Source organism: Apium graveolens, chromosome 3 (assembly GCF_009905375.1).
Source record: "Apium graveolens cultivar Ventura chromosome 3, ASM990537v1, whole genome shotgun sequence".
Lineage (NCBI taxonomy): Eukaryota > Viridiplantae > Streptophyta > Magnoliopsida > Apiales > Apiaceae > Apium > Apium graveolens.
In genome coordinates, this window is record NC_133649.1 from 176091134 (window position 1) to 176103716 (window position 12583).

Consider the following 12583-nt stretch of genomic DNA (forward strand, 5'->3'; position numbering starts at 1 on the left):
CTCCGGTTACCTTTACTTCTATTTCCATTTTCTCAAAATCTCTTGTAAACTCCCCAAAAGACATTATCATCTTGAGTCTCTCCTTTTTACTAAGGGCATCAGCCACCACATTGGCTTTCCCCCGAATGATAAAGAATCTCATAATCGTAATCCTTGATTAGCTCTAACCACCTTCTCTGGCGCATGTTGAGCTCTTTCTACGCGAAAATGCACTAGAGCACTTATGGCTTGTGTAAATCTCGCACTTCTCTCAATACAAGTAGTGCCTCCAATCTTTAGGGCAAAACTATTGCCACGAGCCTAAGCTCATGGATGGGGATATCGAATTTTATATTCCCTTAATTGTCTTGACGCGGACGCGATTATCTTGTTGTGCTGTATAAGAAGCACCGTAATTCCTTATGCGAAGCGTCAATACAATCACAAAATCTCCTTTTTCCATCCGGCAATGCCAATATAGGGGCCATCACCAATCTTTGCTTCAGTTCTTGAAAGCTGTTCTCGCATTTCTCTGTCTATTCGAACTTCTCAGTCTTATGAGTAAGCCGCGTTAAAGGGGCTACTATCTTTACAAACTTGAACGAACCTCCGGTAGTGACCGGCCAATCCTACCTCTGGGAGTTGCCCTAACCATGGTCATCAATTCCTCAGTGGTCCTTTATTCATTCTTGTTAGGATCCTTCACGGAATCCTCCTCAGCAACAATCCCTTCTAGGACAACATCCTCAACCGTTACATCCTCAATATCAACATCATCCGACCCTGCGTTAGGACGCTCTATCGGATCCATAATCTGATCTCCAATAAGTAATAATACATCATCGCGTTGTTGCTCCTCAACCTCAGGGTTCGGTGTCCCGCTACCATATACGATAACGAACTACGCCTCTATCGCTACGTTTATAAGGGTTCCCATAAGGGTTTTAACTGTCAGTACTACGTTAGGTAGTCCGACTATGAACTTGGCAAGAGTTCTTATTATCTTAGTGAACTTATTATCTTAACGTCCCATCATCTCTGAGGTTTATAACGCTTAGCTCTGATACCATTTCTGTAACACCCCCAGATCCGGGGTCGGGGATCCGGGTCGTCACGGTCTTTCTTCCCACAATATCACTTCACTTAATTAATAATAAATAACCTTATGTTGTGACCCCACACTAACACACACCACAACCCGTTATAGTCTCAGAGATGAAATTGAAATAAGTACAAGTCTTTAAATCCACAATTTAAAAGTTATTACAATCCAAAATGATTACTTGATAAATTTACAGTTAATTGCCATTATCTGCCACAGGTTATAATTATACATAATTTGATTCTCAAAAATAGAATGCCTGATCTACCAATAGATCTACCTCTGCAGCTATAGCAGCCACAACATCATCGGGAAGACGCGGGACGCTTTCCACGCGCTTGCGCTGGGTCTGCTGGAGTCTGGCCATCTTTCCTAACTGTTGTTGTGTGATGAAGAAATAAAGCAAGAGTGAGCCTTACAGCTCGCAAGATAAAATATAGTGATAACAATAATATAAGTATCTAAATGGATACTTACTAGAATCTTTTATCATGTGTAAGATAATTACTTACTAGATATAAGTAAAAACAAGGGATGAAGTTACCAATTACTTCACTATACTTATATCATTTATAAAGCTACTTGAACTACCATTGTTCAAAGTATAATGAGCTTTCAACAGTTCATCACCTAGATGAGACTACAAGACAAGATTTGAATAGATTAAATCTTTGAAATATTATTAAAGGAAATGAAGTTATGATATACTTCATTAAGTTCTGATATATATATATATATATATGTATATATATCCACATATACATCTTCTTTATACATTTTCCTGAAAACCTCTGTCATGTAAAGTATGAACAGAATTGCAATATCCAATAAATTTGGAAAGGAAAAGAATTTGGCATAAACCAGATATCTTGCTGATCAGGCAAAGATACCCATAAGTAACCTTTTCTACTAGTAGATGGACGAATTCCCCACTGGTCATCACCCTGGTCTCAATAGGACCTTATGCTGGACTGCCACTCAGCCACTTATGCATTTGATGGACTCCCACTGAGCCACTTACACTATCATGGACGCCCACTGAGCCCATGTTGCTTATGCCGACTCAATAGATGGACTTACTTCCCGAACGTTGGGTAAGTAATCAATTCATTTACCAAAACTGCAACCTTGTTGCGAATATAAAATACACCACAGAGCCGGATCCCTCAGGTTTTGAGCGAGTATTTAAATCCCCTTAAAAAGGAAGATCTTAAATATAAAAATGAGTTTTAGGATCCGCTCTAACTTTTAAAAATCATTTTGAAGACTCGAAAACACTTTAAAGAGTGTTTGGAGTAAAGCTGATTTAATGAAGTAAATCAGTCCCCAGTATATTTAGAAAATGTCTGAATATTATTATTTAAATAATATTCCCATAAAGAATAATCTTTATAAAAATAATTGAAGTAGAAGTATTAAAACTTATACTTGAAACGAGTATTAAATAACCAAAGATATACTTATACGAAAGTACTATCTTTATTTGAATAGTCGAAAATAAGTTTGATTATTGACACCTTATTCTTTAATAAAATAAAGAATATATTTCAGTAATAAGCGGAGTCATAATACCTCGAATGAATATTATAAATAATATTCATTAAATAAAAATAAAGGAGTCATACATCCTCAAATGAATATTCAAATAATATTCAATTAATACAATAAAAGGAGTCATAAGTCCTCAAAAGAATATTCAAGTAATATTCAAATGATAAAACAAACTGAGTCATAAGCCCTCGAACGAATATTCGAAATAGGATTCAATTAATAAAATAAAAGTTATCGAATAAACCTTATTCGATTAATAGTTTCGAAAACTACTACCATATATATATATATAAGTATATATATATATATATATATTTATATACATATATACAAAATCTACTCGGGATCCTCGACTCCCGGTTTAGAAAATATTTCCACCTTTTGGGTCCCTATACTAAGGGTATATGCAAGTTACCGTTATCCTCTAGCATATGTATTATCAACTGAATCAACAGATATATATATAGCAAGAATACGAAACAGGCATGCATATATATATATATCATAGCAGCATGCTTCAATATATTGCAACATTTGCTAATTAACCAACATGCATCTATCGCAAGATAATGCAAATACATATATACATCACAACAACAGTATAACGGGTAGAAAACTTGCCTGAGTGACTGGGGGTTACGAATGGCTCGGGACGAGTCTGGTAACCTATAAGCAATAAGTAAGTTGGAATTAAACCAAAGTCACTTGTAAATCTATACTTTAACTAACTTAGACTCTAACGCTTGTTTTGCGCTTATTGATTCTCTTAAGTCACTCGAGTACTCTCGGCTCCACCATTTTTAATAAATTAACCATTAAGGGTTTTAAGGAGATTCTTTCGAGAGTACCTTACCAACTGCCTAATCCACTTAACATAATTGTTTCATACCCCAATTAGTCCTTTAAGGTCCTTAACCAAGGTTTCAAAGTAAGGTGAGGGGTAATGGTTCGGTCGCGAAATGCCGTTACTTAAAACGGTCGTTTCTCCTAAACCGTACATCGGAATCAAACGAACTACATATCAAAACGAAGCTCGTAACATGAACTATCTAATCATGGCAATGGTCAAAACCTAACAGGGAGTTCTCGGGTCCTGATGTTAAGAGCAAAAACAGTCTAAAGTAAATCGGACATTACGACGGCTATGTTTACGCGATTTCCCAAATTTTTACCATTCCAAATCATATCAATCCAACTACCAATCAACAACAACTCAAGATACACATAAATGCTACTGATTTCAGTCATAATAAGCTCAAGGATCTCAATCCAATCATATATTATAACATCTCCAAATTCAACTAAACTACTTAACAATTAAGCTCGAATCATGCTTATCATTCAAATTACTACTCATCCATCCAAACCATCTCCAAACTTCAACATTCAAACTTATTACTAAAGGGTGTGAAGATTTATACCTTTTTTGGAGGGTGGAAAGTTACTAGGAAGCCTTATGGAGCCTCCTACAAGCTTGATATTTCCAAAGAAATCAAGAACACAAAGTTAGGCTTTAAAGTTTCTAAAAGTCCTATTCAAAGAACTGTAAAAATGAGGGTCTTACCATGCTTATTTGGACGAGACTTGTGAACAATAGTTGTAGGCCATCTCAATACCTTTCCAACGAGCTATAGAACACAACATTTGAGTGAGTATTGAAGGAGATATGGCAGTTTGAAGTTGCTGTGTTTATTTTGGCCGAGAGCTTGATGAAGAAAAAAGAGAGATTTTTATGTTTTGCCTTGTTTTGCTTTTGGTTGGTTGATTTTTGTGTTGTTTTAGGTTAATTACTTAATTAACCTTGATTTTGTGTGGTTAATAACCATCCACATCTCCTTCCTCCTTATGTCATGCTTGTGTCATGCTATGATGTCATCTTTCCCTCCTTGTCCTTTTCTCATTGGTTGGGTGACATCATCCCCACTAATCTCTTTGATTAACTTCCTAATTGTTTGTCTAATGACCGCTGATCTGTTATACGGTTCGCTTAACTTTCGTTTTTGTTTATCGTTTGAGGGATCATACCCGGGATCTTATTACTTAGGTTCCCTTAACCTATCTCAATACATTATATTCCTTTTTATGATCCTCTCTTATAATCCTTTAATTTAAATCATTTTTATCCTGTTACCTTTTTCTCAATTCTTTCCGTATCTAGTGGATTTTCGGAAAAAATCAAAGTGTTCGGAAATTGGATTCTGGCGATCTTTACATATACTTATATACCACATACAGTACTAATAATATCCCAGAAGATCAATAACAGAACCCCTACATAGTGTGGCATGAAAAGTTTTCTCATTCAGCAAAAACACTATTCATAAGGGTTTCAAAAAATTTCCAAAAATTGGGGTTATTACAGTTCTCTTGGACATATTTTCTAAAATCCAAAGATAAAGCCAGTGAAATCATCATCAATCACATAAGACAAGTCAACAACCATCTTGATTTCAAAGTAAGAAGAATTAGGAGTGACAATGGAACTGAGTTCAAGAATTCTATGATGAGATTATTTTGTGAAGAGAATGGGATCATGCATGAGTTTTCTGCAGCAAGGACTCCAAAACAAAATGGAGTGGTGGAAAGAAAGAATAGATCTCTTATTGAAGACTGCAAGAACAATGCTTAAGAGTCAAAGTTACCAACATAATTTTGGGCAGAGGCTGTAAACACTGCATGTTATACTCAGAATATTTCTTTGGTTAATCAAGCAAAATGCATGACACCCTACCAACTGTTCAAGAATAGGAAACCAACATTAAACTTTCTTCATGTCTTTGGCTGCAAATGATATATCTTAAGGAACCAAACTGATCAGCATGGAAAGTTTGATGCCAAAGCTGATGAAGGAATTTTTTTTGGATATGTAGTTAGAAAAGCATACAGAGTCTACAATCTCAGAACCAACATTGTTATGGAATCTGTACATGTTGTGTTTGATGATAAAAAGATTGTAGGACTGCAAGATGGAGATTTCCATGAAAGCCTCAAATTTGACAATGTGGAGATGATTAGTGAAGATAGTGATGATGAAAGTGATCAAGAACAAATATCTAAGGACAATGTAGAAAAATCTACAACCAATGAAGCACATAATTTAACATCCGTCGAAATACCAAGTGCATCATCCGTCGAAAGACAATCTACATCATCCGTTAAAAGGTAAAGAGCAACATCCATTGGTCCATCAATAGGAGCTGAAAGCCAAGTAAGATCACAATCAGAAAGAACTCCAATTTCTAGTCAAAGGTCCATAAACTCAGGGGGAGTTTTTGATCATCAAAACTCATCAATCATTAAGACAACAATGAGGCCTCTTCATCTAGAGCTAATCTACCTCAATAGAGAAAATGGACTAGAGATCACCCATTGAATTAATTATTGGTGATGTATCCTCTAGAGTGTAGACAAGAAAAGCAACTCAAGAGGAATGTCTATATAGCAGCTTTCTATCTCGAGAAGAACCTAAAAGGATAGAAGAAGCTATGTTGGATCCTGATTGGATTTTAGCTATGCAGGAGGAGCTAAACCAATTTAAAAGGAATAAAGTATGGAAGCTAGTACCCAAGCCTAAAGGAAAGAATCCTATTGACACCAAGTGGGTATTCAGAAACAAGATGGATGAAAATGGCATAGTTGTCAGGAACAAAGCTAGATTGGTTGCTAATGGCTACTGTCAACAAGAAGGAATAGATTTTGATGAAACTTTTGATCCTGTTGCAAGACTTGAAGCCATCAGAATTTTCCTAGCCTATGCAGCCCATGCCAATTTCAAAGTCTATCAAATGGATGCCAAAAGTGCTTTTCTGAATGGAGATTTAGAGGAACAAGTCTATGTCTGTCATCCCCTGGCTTTGAAGACCCAAATTTTCTAGAATATGTCTACTATCTTTTGAAAGCACTTTATGGATTGAAGCAAGCACCTAGAGCCTGGTATGATACCTTGTCAAAGTTTCTCTTAGAAAATCACTTCACTAGAGGTACTGTTGACAAAACCTTATTCTATAGAAATGTTAATGGCTCTAGTATACTTGTTCAAATTGATGTAGATGATATTATATTTGGCTCTACAGATGAAAAACTTTGCAAAAAGTTTGCCCAATTGATGCAAAGTAAATATGAAATGAGCATGATGGGAGAACTAACTTACTTTCTTGGTTTACAAGTTAAGCAAGTTAGTGATGGAATATTCATTAGTCAAACCAAATATATTTATGATCTTTTGAAGAAGTTTGACCTAATAGATTGCACATCTGCAAAAACTCTCATGGCCGCTGCAACTAAACTTGAATTAAACACTACTGAAAAGTCTGTGGATATTTCAAGTTATAGAGGCATGGTTGGCTCACTTTTATATTTAACAGCCAGTAGGCCATATATAATGTTTGCTACATGTCTTTGTGCTAGATTTCAAGCTGATCCTAGAGAATCTCATTTAATAGCTATTAAGAGAATTTTCAGATATCTCAAAGGAACACCAAAACTTGGCATTTGGTATCCTAGAGATTCTGGTTTTGATCTAACTGGTTATTTAGATGCAGACTATGCAGGTTTTAAAACTGATAGAAAAAGTACAACAAGAACCTGTCAATTTCTAGGAAACAAGCTAGTATTCTGGTTCAGTAAAAAACAAAATTCAGTTTTAACTTCTATACCTGAAGCTGAATATATTGCTGCTGGTAGTTGTTGTGCACAGATTTTATGGATGAAAAATCAATTATCGGACTATGGTCTACAAGTGAATAAAATTCCTATTTTCTATGATAACACTAGTGCCATTGCCATCACTGAGAATCCAGTACAACATTCAAGGACCAAGCACATAGACATCGAGTACCATTTCATTAGAGAGCATGTTATGAATGGTACTGTGGAACCTCATTTTGTTCCAAGTGAGAAGCAACTTGCAGACATCTTTACCAAGCCACTTGATGAATCCACCTTCACTAGGTTGGTAAGTGAGTTAGGTATGCTTAATTACTCTTAATCTACTTTGATATCTAAGCAATTTGTAATGCAGACAGAGTAAAAGTTGATATTTCCTTTCTAAGATAAAATTTTGACTAAGTCGGATGTTGTATCTCGACGGATGTTCATTATCCGTTGTGAATGAATATCCGTTGAATTATACCATCCGTCGAAGTATCAATTATTACTCTGGGTACTTTTACCATTATCCGTCGAATTGCATGCAATCTTAGCCGTTGATTTTGAGCATTATCCGTCGAATTTACTTACAGCCTGTATGTATATTTCAATGGATAATCTTAGATTTTTGACAGTTTTCTTTATTTTTAAACGGCTATTTTGAGCTAATTTGATTGGTTACTTTATTTTACTTTTTAATTTTTGACAGTTTATTTCTGAGATAGTATAAAAGCTAAATTCATTTCTACTCTTTTCTTTTATCATTCTCAAAGCAATTTCTCTAACTCTCTTATTCTCCAAAGCAAATACTCTCTCTCTGCAACTAATCTCAATCACAGCAATGGCACCCACAGTCAAAATTATGTCCTCAACTTGGTTCGTCTATGAAAAGAACAACTTTGTGGCTCTGGTGAACAAGCAAATTCCGGCATCTGAAGACTATCACAAGATGATGGACTTCATATTGAACTGCAAATTGAGTTATGACATGCTTAAGTCCCCAACCATCTACTGTGAAGTTGTCGAGGAAATTTGGACAACAGCAGTGTTCAACTCTAAGGACAAAACTATTACCTTCACTCTCAAAGGTAATGAACACTGTGTTAATTGTGATGTTATTAAAAAGTGCTTTAAATTTCCTGAAAATAACACTATTGCTCCACACACAGACACTGATGTGAGTAAAATGCTAGTTTCTATGAGTTATGCTCTTGATGCCACTAAGTTAGGTGATGTTAGGAGACTAGGTGTCAGAAAAAGAATGGAGTTTTCTTTGTGATTCATTTATTAAAGTGTTTTCTGGAAAAATTAGCAATTTTGATGTTGTATCTTATTCACTTGTTTGCATGCTTTACATGCTTCTTAATGACAAGTACTTTAATTTTAGCACTTCTGTTATGTATGAGATAGGAAGTAAGTTAGGGGATATTAAAAAGAGGTCTAAGAATATTTACTATGCTAGATTTTTCATGATGCTAGCTAATTTTATTTCTGAGAATCTCTCAATTGAGAACCCATCAAACAAGTTAGATTGTTGGGTCCAAGAGAGGACAATTATTGATGATTTGAACAGGGCAAACCATCACAAGGATGTTACTCTTGTGTACATGCCAATCATGGAACTGCCTCAGGTAAATGAGGTAAACATTTCTGTCCCTACTACTTCCCAACCTATCACTTCTTTGCAAACAACTGTGGCCATGACACCTGTGATAGTGACCAAACAGGTGCCTAACCAAGCCACAAAACCAAAAATCTCCAAATCCAAGTCAAAGAAAGCCCCCCTTTAGTTTCTCTCAACAGAAACTAGTTATAAAATCCACCAAAAGCCAAGAGGGGAGTGTGAAGGGAAATGAGACTGGTGAGGGACAGGGTGAACATTAAAGAAGCCCTAAGAATAAGGATGAAGAGATGATTGCATCCCAGCCTAGCCACACTACAGTTTTCCAACAAACTGCAGTGCTTAATAAGGACATTAGCTCTTTACTAGTTGTATCCTCCCAAAGGGATCTGACTATTGAACAAAGCTCACAGCCAAGAGCACAAGACAAAAGGGTTAGGGACACAAGTTTACCCCAAACTTATATTAGAAAGAAGAAATCAAAAACCATTGAGGATACACAGGGTGCACACACTGTGCCTACTGCAGTCAAAGACTCAGTTCATGCACCTTCTCAAAGTCAGGTTGACGTGACTCCAATAAAAGTGGAGTCACAACCAAAATCTTTAATTATAGAAGCACCTAACACACCAAACTCACCCATAAATTCTCTGGATGTTGATATGATTCATACATCAGTTCCTGATTTTCCATCTCTAACTCTCATGGAGAAGCCAAAATCTACAGCAAGTGAGCATCATCTTTTAGATGATTTGTTGGTTCACTTGCCTTTTCTTTCTGATTCTACTGAGAATACTGTGCAAAATCTCAAATCAATCACCATAGATTCTACAATAGTCTCTACTCCAAACTCTATCATTTCTTCTATCTCAACGAATATTGTTCATCCGTCGACTAGTGATTGTATCTCGACGGATGTGCTTAACAGCAGTCATCCATTGACACTTCCAACTACTAATTCGATGAGTGTTCCTCATCCGTTGAGTATCACTGCACAACTTCAAACTTCAACAAATGTTACAAGTGCAGATGATTTAGTGGTTGTACAATCACTCTTAGGATTGAGGGAAGGGAGTGAACAGAGTGAGAGGCTGAGTTGCTCTCAGGAAAAAGGAGAGGAAAAGAGTGAAAATTTGCAAGCTATTTCTTCCAGCTTGGCAAAAGTGAGTGAGTGGAGTCCCACCTTAGTAGGTAAAGGTGAGTGTGTGAGGGTGTGAATTCAAGGGGAGCCCTTGATGCAAGAAAAGAGAGATCATGAGAGAAAAACAGGTACAGAAGAATGGGAAGAGCCCATTATAAGTGAGTTAATGGATCTCAATGAGGCTGAAAAGAAACAGCTATTTCAGTAAGAGTATCAAGTTGTCTTAGACTATGTTTCTTATGAAGCTGAGGCATTTACTCACCCTGTTTCAGCTTATCAAGTTTTGGCTGAACATGACAATGTAGATGTTGAATGAATGCTCCACTTGATGCACACTAATGCTTCTATGCAAAGGGCCAAGGATGCCACCAAAGCCATGACACCCACAACTGGTGATGATGTTGATTATCAAACTGGTGGTTCTGAGGATATATTTGGGGATGAAGATGATGATGAAGGAGAGTTCATGGATATAGGGGAGAAGCAGGCCATAGCTCAAGATCAAACATTCCATCTTTGGTGTTTTCCAAGGCATGTGATGAGCACCATTTCAAATTCACTCTTTCTTACATCATTCAGCAAACTCAGACAGCCCTTCAAACTACTACAAATGCCAACACCAAGAGACTTCTACAAGCACATCTGAACTCTCTCCAACTACATCAAATTCAATCTCTCAAACAAAATCTAGATGTCACTGAGCTGAAAACTGAAATTGATCAAGTCAAGAAGGATGTCACTGAGAGATTGGATGTTAAGTAACCTAGCACAATCATGCTAGACATCAACAGACAACTAAGGAAAAATTCTGATCTAGCCAGCATGGTGGACTCCTTAGACAAAAGGCTCAAAACCCTGGAAACATCAATTACTGAAATCCATCTCCATCAAGCTCAACAAACTCTGCTACTTCAGAAACTGGTGGCTGCACAATCCTCAACCTCCACTCAACTTGATGCTAACAAAAAGGGGGAGAAAGAATCTATCATTCTAGTTAGCCCGGGGTAGTCAACAAGTGAGGGGGAGAAAGTACTCAATATTCAAGTAAGCAAAGTGATTGTTCCAGCAGTTACTTTCATAAAGCCACCAGCCTTGGACAACATTGATCTGATCAAGATAGCAGCTGCTAAGTTGGAATCCAATGAAAAATTTAAAAAGCTTGATGTTGCAGCAGTTGAGCAAGAGTTGGATGCAAAATGGAAGAAGCTTGATGAAAATATCAAGAAGAAATTTGATCCAATTGAGAAGCAAGACAAGGTCTTTTCTCACTTCTTCCAATTGAGACAAATTTCAGGTAATGAAATGAGCCTAGGGAACATAGAAAGTGGTCAACCCTCAACAATCAAGTCTCCAAAGGCCAGTGTGATTTTTCAACCAAAAAGAAATTATCCAAAGAATTCAGACAAAAATCCAGTGGACCTATCTTATAAAACCCCTAGACCAAATGAAAAGAAGCTGCTTGCAAGGTCTATTGCTTTATTCAAAGATCCCAGAGACACAATGTCAAAGAACAGAATTGCTAAGATCTATAGGAATGGTAAACTAATCTGTGTTGTGGCTAGACATCCACAGTTTGCAGAAGCTAAGAAAGAAGAAAAGGTGAGGCTTAAACAATAACAAAAGCAAGCTGCTTTAGAAGCAAAAAACCTAGCCAAGAAGCCCGCAACCACAAAAGTTACATTGCCTGCTGTGACAACTGAAAATCTGGATGAAGGAAAAAAGAAGAACCAAAGCAGACAAAGAGGAAGTTTAGGTACAAAATCCATACAAAGAGGAAGATAGATTTTAATGAAGACAAGGAAGACTACATGTCAACCCAATCTACAACTTCAAGTCAACCAGCCATACCTACATTGAAGGAGGCTGAATCCAAGGCTGAGTCAAACATCACTTTTCATGGTGATCCTGTAATTCCCAAGGATGAGCTTATAGATTGGGACAGCTTGCTTCTTCCTGATCTAAATCTTCCAATCTTTGCCAAACAAAGGAAGACAAAGAAAAGAGCAGTCAAAATAGTCAAGCATGTTAAACTTCAATCCAAGCAAGTGGCCAAACCCAAACCTATTGTTAACAAGGGAGAACAACTCTTCATATGTGACATCATAGAATTTTCAGACATAAATCTCTACCTGGATGAGCTAGAAGAAGTCAGATCTATTGATGCCTACAAGCACCTTCCAGAGAGACTAGCCTTCAGGTACAAGGGTGGTAAATAGATTACATGGCCGCTTCACAGAATTCTCAATGAAGTATATTCCACTTTAGTGACCATCTTCTCTGCAATCAAGAAGTTAGACTAGAAATAGTTTGTCTCTTTATCTTGTCTTTTTATCATGCAACTTGGTGATACATAAATCAAGAGTAGCAAGTTGAATAGTATCCAAGTTAGAAAGCACTTTTCAGAAAAATAGATAAGGCAGAATTTTGTAAAGAATTTTTCTGGATGTTGTAGATTCACCTTGTAATCAGCTGTGTACAATTCTGTAACACAGAGTTCTCTACTAAATATATATCTCTAGGGGAAAAGTTCAATCCACCAGAA